Raw genomic sequence first — 18,068 nt, 5'->3', positions numbered from 1 at the left:
AGAACATCTCTTTCGCCGCATGTTGTTCTCCATATATCATTTTATGCCGTCTTTTGTTAGAAACTTCATCATCTGATGAAGAGTTAACGGTACTGCCCTCATATTGTGTATCCATTGCCTTCCAAGCAATGCATTGTACCTCATGTCACCTTCGATAACATGAAATTTGGTATTCCGAACTATATCGGACATGTTGACCGGGAGAGTGATCTCCCCCTTCATTGCTTCACCGGCCATGTTAAAGTTGTTGAGGACTCAGAAGGTAGGTATGATTTGATTGAGCAGTCCGAGCTGTTCTACTACCTTCGACCTGATCACGTTGGCCGAGCTAACTGGGTCCACGAGTACATGTTTAATTTGTATTTTATTCAAGAGAAATGCAACTACTAGCGCATCATTATGTTGATGAGACAAGGTCTCAAAGTCTCCTTCACTGAATGCTAGGATGTCCTCGGTCATGCCACCCCGAATTTGCCCTTCTGTTGCAGCGGAAACTTTTGTCCACTTGACCACGGGTCCTTGAGGGACGTCAGTCCCCCCGATGATCATATGAACGATGTGCTGAGGTTTTTTCATTCTGTTCCTCCCATATGCTTCTCTTTCCTCCTAGGCCGTAGCTTTCCGAGCTTCCCGTTGGTTTTCTTGGCGTACACTCCTGTTAGTGTGGGAGATTATATCAATGTGTTGGGAGTTGCATGAGACCACATTCACGGAAATTGGCTCAAGTGCGTCCTCGGGATTTCGTAGTGGTACACCGGTGCCTGAAATAGCTGCACCATTCTCTCCATGGTCCTCAGGACCGTTGTTTTTATGTGCATTCACCGAGTCAGACATTTTGACCTGAAATCAAAGATTATTTAATATTTTTTTCAATTAAGAAAGCAGGTAAATGCCAACTATTTTAAAAATAGTGTATCAAAAAGAAGAATAAGTGACTTAATTAAAATGATTTAGGAGATTCTGGGACATCTGACAGACTGAGGGATAATTTTTAAAAATTTGTTGATGATAGGAATAAATTTAGCCGAATAGTATAACGGTAGAGATAAATTTGACCAAATAGTATAACGAAAGTTAAATATAGACAGTATTCGAAAGTAGAGGAATAAATATGGACCTTTTTCCTTATAACTAACATAACGACCTTAACTTCCTTAAATACTCTCTTGCCTCTTCTCTTCATGAGTCGAGTTCACATCAGTTTTTTTTCCCTTAAGAGCTTCCTTGTCCTCAAGGAAGGAAATAAGAAAATTTAATCAATAAAGCATGGTAGTCTTTCCAGGTCGGTTGTCCTACTGGTAATTGGTCCCATTGAATTAAAATCTTAGTCACAATCTCGTTTTCTTTTTGTACCATCCTTCTATCTAGAATTTTGAGTGGTTAAGGGAAATATGGATTAGATGGAGAAACTACTGGGGTTAAGAAATTTTTGAAGGTAGAGAGTAACATGGTTTTAATGGTGAGACATGGAATATTGGATGTAGGAACACTGAGCATGCACGTTTAGTTTATAGGCTACTGATTCTATTTTCTGCAACATTTGATAAGGTTTATTATGGATGTTGTGATATTTGCAACATTAATTGAAATTTTGTTCGAACACCGAAAAATAAGTTCGCCGACACAGAAGACATCATGCAACCAATATCTCATTACATGCACGACTTTGCTACATGGTTGGCCCAATCAAAGGAATAGTGATGGGTATTTTATTTTAATACTGCAATGCATGCTCTTTCTTTTTTATCGGATGTCATTTCACCTCCCCCTCTCCATCAACAGTTATTTGCATCAAACTGGAAAAGCTTCCCAGAACAGAAAAAAATGGCGTCCATGTTTCCAGAATCTCTACCTCCATCTCCATCAGTCACTCCAACCTCTACTCCTTACGTGTTTTGGCATGTTCTAGGTATTCTTCTCGGCTACATCGTTTTCATATCTATATGTGCCAAAATTATGAAGAAAAGTTTTAAGCATTTTTTGATAGAAGCTATCTTTTTTTCAATCTTAGCGCTGAAGTTTTTGTGACTTTCTAGCAACAGTTCCCTCATGAGTCGATCAAGAAGATGCTGGCTGTTTTATGTCTTTTGAGTGCATTTGCTGCACTTTTTACACTTATATGCACATATTATGTTAGAAGCTTATAATAGAGGGTCAAAAATTATTGGCTCAAGGAAATATAATCCTTTTTTTTTATCAAAATAGTGTGAACATATAAGCTTCTATGTTTTAGTAAGAAATTTAGAATTTCTGTTTTCTTGCTCGTAGTATTCATTAGGCAGTAGAACTACCGGTTTGGGTTTTTCTATCTGAAGATAAATATCCTTTCCTCAAAAATGACTTTTCAGTGGTTTTATTGATTCTATCATTCCTTTGCTCGAGCAGAAGAATATGTAGGAGATCAAAAAACCCTACTATGGTTAGCGCCATCTCAATTGGGGATACGGTGACTGCCAATCAAGCTAATATGAGTTTAGCCACACCTTCTACATTGTTTCATGGAATGCCGACTCACGAACACAGGCAGTATCTAACCTCAGATCTGTTGAAGTAGGGCTATAGTGTGCAACTCAAACAAAGAGATGTATGGTTTAATATTCTCCACATATAAGGCCGCACAAACCAATTGGGGAAATGGAAATTCCCGTCGCAAATTTTGTCTTGCTTCATATGAATTTAACGGCTCCTCAAAGCCTTTTGGTTGTTAGAGATGAATGGGCAGATTAAGCGAATGAGCATGCACCGAAGATTCTCGTCCGAAGCAATAAAGTTACAAGAGATAGAAACATGGACAATGAATTAGATCGCATTACTATTTCAACCTATGAGGGACTTCAACTAGTCCACCGCATTGGAGCAATGACTTACATGGAAGTGCATAATAATATCGGCATGACGGAATTGTTTCAAAAAATATTTGACATAGGTCTAAGTAGTAAGCGGACATTAGGAAAAAGTTTAGTGAAAAATACTTTTTTTCTTATTAGTATTAATTCGACCTTTTCAAAAATACTTTATTTTGTTGGTGCCCTTGTTGATAGAAGGTACTCATATTTTTGCTTTAATTTTCAATAAAATAAAATAAATAAATACAGCAATGCATTTTTTTTATAGATAAAAGCATTATCTAAACATATTCTATTGTTAATATCCAATTGCACTTTATATAGACAATGTTAAATTTTATATCTATTCATTATTAATAATCTATTGTATTACTATTAATTAATATTATTCCCACAGGAATATTTATAATTGGTTAAATACTAACTATCTATTTTTTTATATTTACAAAGTAGACCCTCAGCTATTCAACAAACGTCTCACTTATTTATAACGTTAGATTAGATTTTATAAATAATATGTATAAATATATTTTGATGCAATGTATTTTATAGGATGGAAAGCTTTTAAAACATATTTGAACAATTTACAACCTCAATCTTCCCCACCATCCCGTTGCTCCTAATTTCCTTCTCTTTATCTCCAACTCCTATATCTAAAATTGTACATAATTTAGTGCAATTATATAGTGCTTCACAAGATGATTGCAAAAATAACATTTATTAATCAACTCAAAAATATCTCTGAAACAATACAACGTCTAATTAACACAAAGCTGATTCAAATACAAGCTAGTAGTAAGCCAAATTCAATCATTGGTTTGCGGCAGCCTACATTAAGTATAACAAGTTTAAAGTTCGAAATCTTCTTGGATTCTACTTAAAGAAAAATGATCAACACGATCAAAGATAAAACTCATGAGCAGAAAATTGACGAATACGATCGTAGACGATGAAGGAGCTGGAGGCTGGAGGCAGAGCACTTCCATCGGGAGCAGTAGAATCTGAAGGTCAGAAATTACTGGTGTATCAAAGCTGGAGACTCTAATGGCTAGGTTCTGAACAGCTTGACAATGCCTGCCAAAAGTTTAAATATAGTAGTGACCGCTAGCTGAGTCAAGAGTGACATTTGTTGGTCCGTCAAGATAGTATTTCCTATGGCGTTGTGCGAACCACACGCATCGAATGAGGATTTTGGTACTTGTAGCACATCATCCTGGTTCGTCGCGAAATTGAGAATTGTTCAAAAATTTAAACAGCTAAAAATCATTAGATAAGGAATGTTGAACTTGATGATAGGTTTAAGCATGAGCAGTGGCGGAGTTAGAATTTTTACTAAGGGAAGTAAATATAAAAAATAAACATACAATAAGCCAAGTGTCACGACCCAATTTCCCGAACCCGGTCGTGATGGCGCCTCTCGTGAAGACAAGGCCAGCCAGACCAAAACAGACCACCTCTTTTAAACAGTTAAATACCATAAGTAGTTCTAAAACATGATATAATAACCATAATTTGCGGAATTAATGATAGCAATAGTAGGAACCGTCCCGACACAACCCAAATCGGGGTAACACAAGTCATGAGCAACTAAGAAATCCGGATACAAGTCTACTGAACACTAAATCCGATACAATAGTTCTAAGAACATGAAAATGATCAGATAAGGGAGGCACGGGGCTGCGGACGCCAATAGCTACCTCGTAGTCTCTGAATCACTGCCCGGACTGGGAGGAACAACACTTAGGAGCGGACTCTGCGATGCCTGAATCTGCACATATGGTACAGGGAGTAATGTGAGTACTCCGACCCAGTAAGTAATAATTATAAATAATGGCTGAAAGTATGAAAACACGTAAAGGTACAAAGCAATTCCATATCAAGCAGTAAAATCACTTAAGGCAGTAAAATAGTGAAGAAATCAAATGAAATCCCTTTTAAAACAAGTAAAACAGGTAATTTAACAGGTAAATAACAAGTAGAAATCCGCCCCTCGGGCACAATATTAATCACTCAGAACAGTATCAGCCTCTCGGGCTCACTTTCAATACAGTATCAGCCCCTCGGGCTCACTCTCAGATCATAATGGGTACCCGCGCTCACTATGGGTGTGCAGACTCTGGAGGGGCCCCTTACGGCCCAAGCACTATATCAAGCCACCTCATGGCATCATCACTCGGCACTCGGCCTCACTTCACTCGGCACTCGGCTTCACATCACTCAAGCCACCTCGTGGCATGTAAAGTATCTCAGGCCTTCGGCCTCATATCACTCAGCATATCCTCACATATGGCCCTCGGCCTCACTCAGTCCAAAAATCATCACAAGCCACTTGGGCATTGGTAAAACAGTATTTCTCAGCCCAAAACATGATGTAGAAATATCATTTAAGTTTCAAATCTGAGTAAAAGTGGCTGAGTTTGTAAAACAGTAGATATCAACAGGACTGAGTTCAAATAATAAGTCAAGCAATGACGAAAACAGTGATAAAAATCTCCGAAGGGTCCAAATAGTTGGCACGAAGCCCAAATATGGTAATCAGCCCAAATCATGATGATAACAAATAAATTTCAGTCAAATACGCGGTAAAATCGTCAATCGGGACGGGCCAAGTCACAATCTCCAGTAGTAAAAGACTCCACGCTCATCATCCAGCGCGTGTCTCACCTCAATATAGCACTACGATGTGCAATTCGGGGTTTCAAACCCTCAGTACATCATTTACAACCATTACTCACCTCAAACCGGCTAATTCTCTAGCTCGCGACGCCTTTGCCCTTCGAATTGGCCTCCACGCGTGTCAAATCTATCCAAAATCAGAACGAATACGTCACAATATGCTAAGGGAACAAAGCCCAAGTTAAAACATTCGAAAAATCTCAAGAATCCCGAAATTAGCAAAACCCGAGCCTCGAGCTCACGTATCGAAATCGGGTAAAATTTACATTTTCAGAATCCTCATACCCTCACGAGTCTAACCATACCAAAATTATCCAATGTCGATACCATTTGGTCCTTTAAATCATCATTTTATATTTTTGAAAGGTTTCACAATTTTCTTCCCAAATTCCATCCCAAATCATGAATTCAATGATGAATTCAATGATGGATTCATGTACTCTAGCAAAATCTGTGTTAGAATCACTTACCCCGATGAATTTCTTGAAAAACCTTCGAAAAATCGCCAAAATCCGAGCTCTCTAGGTCAAAATATTAAATTAAACCCAAAACCTCGTATTTATAGAGTACCCTTCAGATCTCAGCCTCCATGGTCCACACAGAACCACCTCGGTCCGCACAAAAGCACCGCGGTCCGCACAAAATCACCGCGGCCCGCACAAAACCACCGCGGCCCGCACAAAACCACCGCGGCTGCACTTTATTTTGTGTGGTCCGCACAACACATACCGCGGCCGCACTTCCTTTTGTGCGGTCCGCGCGGTGGGTTTCGAGGCCTGCAACCCTTCTGGACCTGCTACAGCTATGATTTTGGCCTAAAATATCCCGGAACCTACCCGGAACTCCTGGAATTCAAAACCAATTGCGCCAACACATCCCATGACATCGTTCAAACTTGTTCAAAACCTCGGGACGCTCACAACAACATCAAATCACTAATTTAACAAGGGATTCAACCTTAAGAACTCCAAGAACTCTTAAATTATGCTTTCGATCAAAAAGTCTATCAAATCTCGTTCGAATGACCTAAAATTTTGCACACACATCTCAAATGACACAACGAAGCAACTGTCACTATCGGAATTCCATCCGACCCCTATATCAAAATCTCGCCTATCAACCGGAACCGCCAAAATATCAACTTCGCCAATTTAAGCCTAAATCTTCTCTACAACTCCAAAACCCATTCCGATCGCGCTCCTAAGTCACAAATCACCTCCTGAAGCTAACCAAACCATCAGAACTCACTTCCGAGCCTTCTAACACATAATTGAACATCTGGTTGACTTTTCCAACTTAAGCCTTCTTAAAAGAGACTAAGTGTCTCATTTCTTACCAAATCCTCTCCGAACTCGAACTAATCAACCCGATCATATAAAACACGGATAACGAAGCGTAAAAAATCTAAAATAGGAAAAAACGGAGCGGTAACTCATGAGACGGACTGGCCGGGTCGTCACATCCTCCCCAACTTAAACAAACATTCGTCCTCGAACGAGTCAAGAAACATACCTGAAGCCTCAACCAGGTGAGGATATCTGCTCCGCATCTCCAGCTCGGCCTCCCAGGCAGCCTCCTCCAAGGGCTGACCTCTCCACTGCACTTTCACTGAAGCTATAATCTTTGACCTCAACTTCCGAACTTGATGACCCAAAATAACTACTGGCTCCATATCATAGGTCAAATCATCGTCCAACTGAATCGTGCTGAAGTCCAAAACATGATACGAATCCCCAATATACTTCCGGAGCATAGAAACATGAAATACCGAATGCACACTCGACAAGCTAGGTGGCAAAGCAAGCTCATAAGCCACCTCCCCAATCCTCTGAAGCACCTCAAAAGGACCAATGAACCGCGGACTCAACTTACCTTTCTTCCCGAACCTCATAACACCCTTCATGGGCGAAACCTTCAGCAAGATCTTCTCACTGACCATGTGGGACATATCTCGAACCTTCTGGTCCGCATAACTCTTCTGACGCGACTGCGTTGTACAAAGCCTCTCATAAATCACCTTCACATTCTCTAAGGTATCCTGAACCAAATCTGTCCCCAATAGTCTAGCCTCGTCGGGCTCGAACCAACTAACTAGAGATCTACACTGCCTCCCGTACAAAGCCTCATACGGAGCCATCTGAATACTCGACTGGTAGCTGTTATTATAAGCAAACTCTGCAAGCGGTAGAAACTCATCCCATGAACCTCCAAAGTCAATAACACAAGCACGCAACATGTCCTCCAATATCTGAATTGTATGCTCGGACTGTCCGTCCGTCTGAGGATGAAAAGTTATGCTCAACTCCACTTGAGTACCCAACTCTCGCTGAACAGATTTCCAAAACTGGGAAGTAAACTGAGTACCTCTATCTGAGATGATGGAAACCGGAACACCATGCAACCGAACAATCTCCCGGATATAAATCCCTGTCAACCGCTCTGAAGAATAGGTAGTACACACAAGGATGAAGTGCGCGGACTTGGTCAGCCGATCCACAATCACCCAAATAGCATCAAACTTCTTCAAAGTCCGAGGAAGTCCAACCACAAAGTCCATAGTGATCCTCTCCCACTTCCACTCGAGAATAACCATCTGCTGAAGCAAGCCATCTGGTCTTTGATGCTCATATTTTACCTGCTGACAATTGAGACACCGAGCTACAAATCCCACAATATCTTTCTTCATTCTTCTCCAACAATAGTGTTGCCTCAAATCTTGGTACATCTTCACGACACCCGGATGGATAGAATACTGCGAGCTATGGGCCTCCTCCAAAATCAACTCTCTAATCCCATCCACATTGGGCATACAAATCCGGCCCTGCATCCTCAACACACCATCGTCATCAATGGTCACATCTCTGGCATCATCATGCTGAACTCTGTCCTTAAGGACAAGCAAATGCGGATAATCATACTAGCGCTCTCTGATGCGATCATATAAGGAAGACCGAGAAATCACATATGCCAACACCCGACTGGGCTCCGAAATATCAAATCTCACGAACCGATTGGCCAAGGCCTGAACATCAACTGCAAGAAGTCTCTCCCCAACTGGAATATATGCCAAACTCCCCATACTCACTACCTTTCGGCTCAACGCATCGCCAATACATTGGCCTTTCCCGGATGATACAATATGGTGATATCATAATCCTTAAGCAACTCCAACTATCTCCGCTGCCTCAAATTAAGATCCTTTTGCTTGAAAAAATACTGAAGACTGCGATGATTGGTGAATACCTCACAAGATACACCATATAAATAATGCCTCCAAATCTTCAATGCATGAACTATGGCAGCCAACTCCAAATCATGAACATGGTAGTTCTTCTCATGGGTTCAACTGACAAGAAGCATAAGCAATAACTCTACCCTCCTGCATCAATACATAACCAATCCCAACTCTCGAAGCATCACAGTATACGGTATATGAGCCTGAAGCTGATGGCAAAACCATTACTGGAACTGTGGTCAAAGCTGTCTTGAGCCTCCGAAAGCTCTCCTCACACTCGTCCGACCATACAAATGCAGCACCCTTCTGAGTCAACTTGGTCAAGGGCGATGCAATGGATGAGAATCCCGGAACAAACTGGCGATAATAGCCTGCCAACCCAAGAAAGCTACAAATCTCTGTGGCTGAGGACGGTCTAGGCCAACTCTGAACCGCCTCTATCTTCTTTGGATCAACATGAATACCCTCGCTGGACACCACGTGTCCCAAGAAAGCTACTGAACTGAGCCAAAATTCACACTTGGAGAATTTTGCATAAAGCTTTTCCTCCCTCAATCTCTGCAACACAACTCTCAAATGCTCCGCATGTTCCTCCTGACTACGCGAGTACACCAGAATATCATCAATGAATACAATAACGAACGAATCCAGATAAGGCCGGAACACGCTGTTCATCAAATGCATGAATGCTGCTGGGGCATTGGTTAGCCCGAAAGACATCACAAGGAACTCATAATGACCATATCTGGTCCTGAAGGCAAACTTAAGAATATCTGAATCCCTGATCTTCAACTGGTGATAACCGGAACGGAGATCAATCTTGGAGAACACTCTCGCTCCCTGAAGCTGATCAAATAAATCATCAATGCGATGCAAATGATACTTGTTCTTAATTGTTACTTTGTTCAATTGCCTATAATCAATGCACATTCTCATCGTGCTATCCTTCTTCTTTACAAACAAAATCGGTGCACCCCAAGGTGACACACTAGGCCGAATAAACCCTTTATCTAGGAGTTCCTGAAGCTGTTCTTTCAATTCCTTCAACTCTATTGGTGTCATACGATATGGAAGAATAGAAATGGGCTGAGTTCCCAGCACTAGTTCAACACCAAAATCAATATCCCTGTCCGGTGGCATGCCCGACAGGTCTTCAAGAAACACATCGAGAAAATCCCTCACAACTGGGATAGAATCGATACTAGGAGTCTCAGCTCTAACATCCCTCACAAATGCTAGATATGAAAGACAACCCTTCCCAACCATACGTTGGGCCTTCAAGAAAGATATCACTCTACTAGGAACATAATCAGTCACACCACGCCACTCGATCCGCGGTACACCCGGCATAACCAAAGTGATTGTCTTAGCATGACAGTCTAGAATAGCACGACTTGGAGATAGCCAATCTATGCCCAAAATGACATCAAAATCCACCATGCTCAATAGCAATAGATCTACTCAGGTCTCCAGACCCCCAATAGTCACCACACATGACCGGTACACACGGTCTACAACAACAGTATCGCCCACTGGGGTAGATACATGAACAGGTAAAGCAAGAAACTCACGGGGCATACCCAAATAACGAGCAAAGTATGATGACACATAAGAAAAGGTGGAATCGGGATCAAATAATGCAGAGGCATCTCTGTGGCAGACTGAAACAATACCTGTAATGATAGCATCTGAAGCAATAGCATCTGGCTTGCCTGGAAGTGCATAGAAACGGGCATGACCACCCCCTGATCGACCTCCCCCTCTGGGGCGACCCCTGGCTTCCTGACCTCCACCCCTAGCTGGCTGGGCAGGTGGTGAGGTAACTGGAGCAGAAGTCGAGGGCTCACCCGACCCCTCTACTGAGATGAACTAGCAATACGACGAGGACACTGCCTCCACACATGTCCAAACTCTCCAAACTCAAAATAACTCCTAGGTTCTGGAGAATGGGACTGAAGGGAACCCCTCGCACCGGAGTAACCAGCTGATGCACTCAGCATAGAAGAACCCTGAGCTGACGGGGCACGAGATGAACTCTGGGCTGGAAGGGCACTAAGTGATGACTAGCCCTGCTGAGTACCGTGATAACCATGACCCGAAGATGCCGCACGATAACCTGGGCGGGCTGATTGAGCAGGCTTGAAAGAATGACCTCTACCATACTGGAATTGGCCCCTCAAAGGAGCACCACTGTAACTGCCAGATCCTCGAGGCCTCTTGGCCTCCCTCTCCTCCCAATCTTGATGGCGAACCGTCTCAATCTCGCAAGCGATATCAACCACCTCCTCGAACATAGCACCCAACACTCTCTCTCTAGTCATCAGAATACGGAGATGGTAGTTAAGGCCATCAACAAATCTCCTGATCCTCTCACGATCTGTCGAAACCATCCAGACAGCATGATGAACCAACTCAGAAAACCTCGACTCATACTGTGACACAGTCATATCCCCCTGTCGCAACCACTCAAACTGCCTACACAGCTCCTCTCTACGAGACCGCGGTACATACTTCTCCAAGAAAAGAGTGGAGAACTCATGCCAAGTAAGGGGCGCTGCTCCAACCGGCCTACGCCTCTCATACGCCTCCCACCATGTGAAGGCATCCCTAGTAAACTGAAAGGTGGTAAATACCACACCACTAGTCTCAAGAATCCCTGCTGTATGGAGCATCCGCTGACACTTATCAAGAAAACCCTGGGCATCCTCGCCCTCAGCACCACTGAATGACGGAGGCTAGAGTCTACCAAACCTTTCAAGACGATGCTGCTCATCATCCGGCATAACTGGCACAACAAACTCCTGAGCTGGTGCAACCGGCTGAGCTGGAAGTGCCCCCGGTGTCTGTAGTTCCTGCACTATTTTCTCAGGTGTGGGAGTAGCGAGAGTCTGATTGCCTCCCCCGGCCTGTGAAGTAGCTACTACTGTGGTGGCTGAAACTGCCTGAGCCAGGCCAATGCGAACTCATAAGATCTGTGCCAAGGCCTCCTGAAGACCTGGAATCACGATGGGCACAGCTGGTGCCTGAACTGGTGTTGTTGGAGCATCCATAGCTGGAGCCTGATCTGGAGCTAGGGTAGTTGGTGGATCTAGAGGTGATGCCCTCGCTGCTTTGCCTCTACCACGACCACGACCGCGTCCACGGCCTCTGGTGGCCTCAGTGGGTGGCACTGGTGGTTGTCCACCTCGTCCGGTAGCTTGCGTCCTCACCATCTGTGAGAGAATGGAATAAAAGAAGTTTAGTACTCGGACCAACAAGTTCGCACGACAAGAGATTCAAGAATATGAAGTTTTTCCTAAAAAGGTTTTGTAGCCTCTCGAGGACAAATACAGACGTCTCTGTACCAATCCGCGAGACTCTACTAAACCCGCTCATGACTCGTAAGACCTATGTAACCTAGGCTCTGATACCATAAGTAGTTCTAAAACATGATATAATAACCATAATTTGCGGAATTAATGATAACAATAGTACGAAGCATCCCGACACAGCCCAAATCGGGGTGACACAAGTCATGAGCAACTAAGAAATCCGGATACAAGTCTACTGAACACTAAATCCAGTACAATAGTTCTAAGAACATGAAAATGATCAGATAAGGGAGGCACAGGGCTGCGGACGCCAACAGCTACCTCGTAGTCTCCGAATCACTGCCCGGACTAGGAGGATCAACACTTATGAGCGGACTCTGCGATGCCTGAATCTGCACACATGGTGCAGGGAGTAATGTGAGTACTCCGACCTAGTGAGTAATAATTATAAATAATGGCTGAAAGTATGAAAACACGTAAAGGCACAAAGCTATTCCATATCAAGCAGTAAAATCACTTAAGGCAGTAAAATAGTGAGGAAATCAAATGAAATCCCTTTTAAAACAAGTAAATCAGGTAATTTAACAGGTAAATAACAAGTAGAAATCCGCCCCTCGGGCACAATATTAATCACTCAGAACAGTATCAGCCCCTCGGGCTCACTTTCAGTACAGTATCAACCTTTCGGGCTCATTTTCAGATCATAATGGGTACCTGCGCTCACTGTGGGTGTGAAGACTCCGGATGGGCCCCTTATGGCCCAAGCACTATATCAAGCCACCTCGTGGCATCATCACTCGGCACTCGGCCTCACATCACTCAAGCCACCTCGTGGCATGTAAAGTATCTCAGGCCATCGGCCTCATATCACTCAGCATATCCTCACATATTGCCCTCGGCCTCACTTAGTCCAAAAATCATCACAAGCCTCTTGTGCATTAGTAAAACAGTAGTTCTCAGCCCAAAACATGATGTAGAAATATCATTTAAGTTTCAAATCTGAGTAAAAGTGGCTGAGTTTGTAAAACAGTAGATATGAACAGGACTGAGTTCAAATAATAAGTCAAGCAGTGAGGAAAACAGTGATAAAAATCCCCGAAGGGTCCAAATAGTTGGCACGAAGCCCAAATATGGAAATCACCCCAAATCATGATGATAACAAACAAATTTCAGTCAAATACGCGGTAAAGTCATCAATCGGGACGGACCAATCACAATCCTCAGTAGTAAAATACCCCACGCTCATCAGCCAGCGCGTGTCTCACCTCAATATAGCACTACGATGTGCAATCCGGGGTTTCAAACCCTAAGGACATCATTTACAACCATTACTCACCTCGAACCGACTAATTCTCTAGCTCGCGACGCCTTTGCCCCTCGAATTGGCCTCCACACACATCGAATCTATCCAAAATCGGAACGAATATGTCACAATATGCTAAGGTAACAAAGCCCAAGCAAAAACATTAGAAAAATCTCAAAAATCCAGAAATTAGCAAAACCCGAGCCACGGGCCCAAGTCTCGGAATCGGGTAAAATTTATATTTTCGGAATCCTCATACCCTCACGAGTCTAACCATACCAAAATTATCCAATTCTGATACCATTTGGTCCTTCAAATCAACATTTTATATTTTTGAGAGGTTTCACAATTTTCTTCCCAAATTCCATCTCAAATCATGAATTAAATGATGAATTCAATGATAGATTCATGTACTCTAGCCAAATCTGAGTTAGAATCACTTACCCTGATGAATTTCTTGAAACATCTTCAAAAAATCGCCAAAATCCGAGCTCTCTAGGTCAAAATATTGAATAAAATCCAAAGCCTTGTATTTATAGAGTAGCCCTTAGATCTCAGTCTCCGTGGTGCACACAGAACCACTGCGGTCCGCGCAAAAGCACCGCGGTCCGCACAAAGCCACCGCGGCCCGCACAAAACCACCACGACCGCACAACACATACCGTGGTTGCATTTCCTTTTGTGCGGTCCGCGTGGGTGGGTTCCGAGGCCTGCAACCCTTCTGGACCTGCTACAACTATGATTTTGGCCTAAAATATCCCGGAACCTACCCGAAACTCATGGAATTCCAAACCAATTGCACCAACACATCCCATGACATCATTCAAACTTGTTCAAAACCTCGGGACGCTCATAACAACATCAAATCACTAATTTAACAGGGGATTCAAGCTTAAGAACTCCAAGAACTCATAAATTATGCTTTCGATCAAAAAGTCTATCAAATCTCGTCCGAATGACCAAAAATTTTGCACACACATCCCAAATGACACAACGAAGCTACTGTCACTCTCAGAATTCCATTCCGACCCCTATATCAAAATCTTTCCTATCAAACAGAACCGCCAAAATATCATCTTCGCCAATTTAAGCCTAAATCTTTTCTACAACTCCAAATCCCATTCCGATCGCGCTCCTAAGTCACAAATCACCTTCCGAAGCTAACTGAACTATCAGAACTCACTTTCGAGCCTTGTAACACATAAGTCAATATCCGATTAACTTTTTCAACTTAAGCCTTCTTAAAAGAGACTAAGTGTCTCATTTCTTACCAAATCCTCTCCGAACTCGAACTAATCAACCCAATCACATAAAACACGGATAACGAAGCGTAAAAAGCTAAAATAGGGGAAAACGGAGCGGTAACTCATGAGACGACTGGCCGGATCGTCACATCCTCCCCAACTTAAACAAACGTTCGTCCTCGAACGAGTCAAGAAACATACCTGAAGCTATGCTGTGTAATTTTTTCGGTTGGCAAAGGGTGGCTACGCCACTATCAGCATGAGTTCGTAGCTAAAAAAAATAGAAAGATGAATATTGTACAAGTAGCAAGCACTCCATAAAAGTACATACCTAAGATATCGCCAACCCTGAATTATTTTCTAGACACTACTAAAAAATAATGCAATTCCGTCCACTATTTCCGACCGAATTCCGGCTGATTTTAATTGGTCGGAAAAACGATGGTCGCAAACGTGTACCGGTCGAAATCGGTCGGAAACTTCAAAGTGTTGATTGACTGTCAAACTTTAATTTCCGACCGATTTCGGTCGGAAATTATTAAATAACTTTTTTTAATTTTCAAATTTCCGACCGAAATCGGTCGGAAGCTATTATTTTTATTTAATTTTCAATTTCCAACCGAATTCGGTCAGAAATTTAAAAAAAGAATAATTTTATTTAATTAAATAATTAGTTGTAAATTGTAATAAATTATTAATTTATTTAAAAAATAAATATAAATTCATAATTTTTGACCGACTTCGGTCGGAAATTATGAATTCTTGGGTAAAAAAAATAATTTCCGACCGAATTCGGTCGAAAATCTGGTAAAAACTGGACAGAAAATGCTGCTTTTAAGCTACACCACCTGCCAATTATACACAATATCCATCCTGTAATGGCAGTAATGTAACATTGCTGTCATTCAACCATAATTAATCAACAATAATGAATATACTAACAACAACAACAACAATTATCTAACAACAACAACAACTAATAACAACCACAACAACTAAAAACAACCACAACAACAACTACTAAAATGTTCAATAACAAAATAATAATACTATTATCATTCAAAACTAGTCTTACCTAAATATTGACAAGTTCAATACTTTGTTTAGCAATACACACCATTCAATGAGCGTTTTATCTTGAATCATCTCCATCTTCTCTCCTAGAACCTTCATCATCGGCACATGGGGAAGGCTCACGAGACGTGGGAATGGGGAAAGCATCACTAGCAAGAAGATTGGTCAGCTGACCTTGAAGGAGATTAAATTGTTCATCCCTCCTTTTTAGCTGAACTTGAAGGGTACCAAATTGTTCATCTCTTTTTATCTCTAGTCTTTGTCTCTTCAAGCTTGATGTCAGCTTTGTGATCTTTTGTTCCATAGACGATATAGTCGACCTATCAATCACCTCGTTTTGGGCGGAAGTCCCTATACCTTGCAATCCAGTCCTGTAGCACCGAAATAATTTATCTGGAAGGTCGTATGCTATCCTCTTTTTAGGACCATCAACAACACCCAACCATATCCTCTACGCTTATTCGTCTGAAATGGACGGTCGCTCGCCTTGATCATTCGGTGGCAAGCTCTGAGTGTACTCCTCCACATTAATCGTGTAACGACCCTTTATTTAGAAGATAGAAAATTACTAACTATATAATATTATAAATATTTATAGTAGTTATGAAACTTACATGTGTAGTCTCAACCCGGTCCTCGATCCATCTAGTTGGATATGACGGTGCCTTCTTCTTCCGGATGTGAGTCTCCATGAAGAACTCATCATGACTCATCTTCCTCCCATATTTTTTTCCTACAAATATAATAAAACGTGTTAACGAAATTAACATATATAAATATAGTTCGATAAAAATAGACCGAAATATTTTAAGAAATTACCAGTTATCTCCTTGTATCCCCCATGCTCCTTGAACCCAGACAGTGCAAGGAGTCACCCTTCTCAGATGCTCGGTGATTAGGAATGAACTTGCAACATAGCAATTACATTAAATAAATAAGAGTAGCTATTATAATTCAACAAAAATAAAGAAGTAATAAATAAATCTTACCCATTGCCCTCAGGCATGATGATCATCCTATGATAATGATCATAACACACTTCATCTGGATCATCATCCTCTAATGAATCTGAAGCGTGCACAGAAGGGGGGCATCTAGCTCAGTGTTACTATCCCAAAGACGAAGTCTAGAAATGCTAGGAGACGCACTCCATGGAGAGGGAGACATGGTCCCGGATGAAGATGGTTGTGATCCACACCCCTGCATTGATCTAGGCCCCTGCTGCGATCCAAACCACTGATGCGATCCGGCTGGCTGAAATCTAGATAGATGTGATCCAGCTAGAAATGAAACAAATGGAGCAGATGACGGGCGTACCACATGGATCTATGACTGGTGACTCGATGCACCCATGTAAATACTTGTAGGATTATATGGAGGAAGTTGGGTTATAGCCCTGTGGTAGAGAATGGTGATAATACTGCTGGGCGGGCAAATGGTGGGTAGTATGATGAGTAGATGGATGTGGTGGAATAGATTTGTGGCTAGAAGATTGCTACCAGCCATCAGCAGCAGAGGAATGCAGGTGTGGAGTGGAAGGAAGCGAGGGTGTAGCACCATTATCATGATCAATAGGCCTTTTATCCTTCCTAGACCTACCTCTACCCCTACCGGCCATCTGCATAAATTAAAGAAAATGTTAGATTTGAGAATATAAATCTATATAAGTTGAGAGCATTTGAAAAAACTAACATGCTAGTCCTCTTCATCGACGTATCCTTCCTCGTCTGAAAATCCTTCCTCTACACTTAGTTCATTTTCATTAGGTGATTCTTCATCCTCATTTTCTATGATTGTTATTTCCTCCATATCAACTTTTTCTAAGATGCGTTGAGGATGCTCCAAGTAATTTTTTAACTGATCATCTACCATTTGGTTAACACTTGAGGTATCGATTTGGTAAGCAACATAGCACATTCTCAACTTTCACCCTACCAATAGGATTTGTTTTCATCACAACCAACCACTCAGCCTTATCCCTCTACAATGGATATGGAGCATAGTACACTTTCCTAACTCTTTATGCAATTATAAAAGGATCATAGTGATCATACTCCTTCTTTTTATTAACCTCAATTATGTTATATTGCGATTGTACATTTGTACCTCTTCTAGGTGTTGGGTCAAACCACTTGCATCGGAAAGGTATGATCTTCTTATTTGGCCAACCTGAATATGACAATTCTAGAATCTTTTTTATCACACCACAATAATTATTTTCCCCATCCTGGTTGCCTTTACCACCTTTGACACACACACCTCACTATTATTGCCTTTTTTATACTTGGAGCATTCCTCGGTGTGAAATATTGACGTACATGTAGCGTTAAATAAATCACAAGTGAGCAAGTATATTTACAAGTATGTCTAATCACATGT

Source organism: Nicotiana tabacum, chromosome 20 (genome assembly GCF_000715075.1).
Source record: "Nicotiana tabacum cultivar K326 chromosome 20, ASM71507v2, whole genome shotgun sequence".
NCBI lineage: Eukaryota > Viridiplantae > Streptophyta > Magnoliopsida > Solanales > Solanaceae > Nicotiana > Nicotiana tabacum.
Note: the sequence above shows the minus strand (reverse complement) of the source record.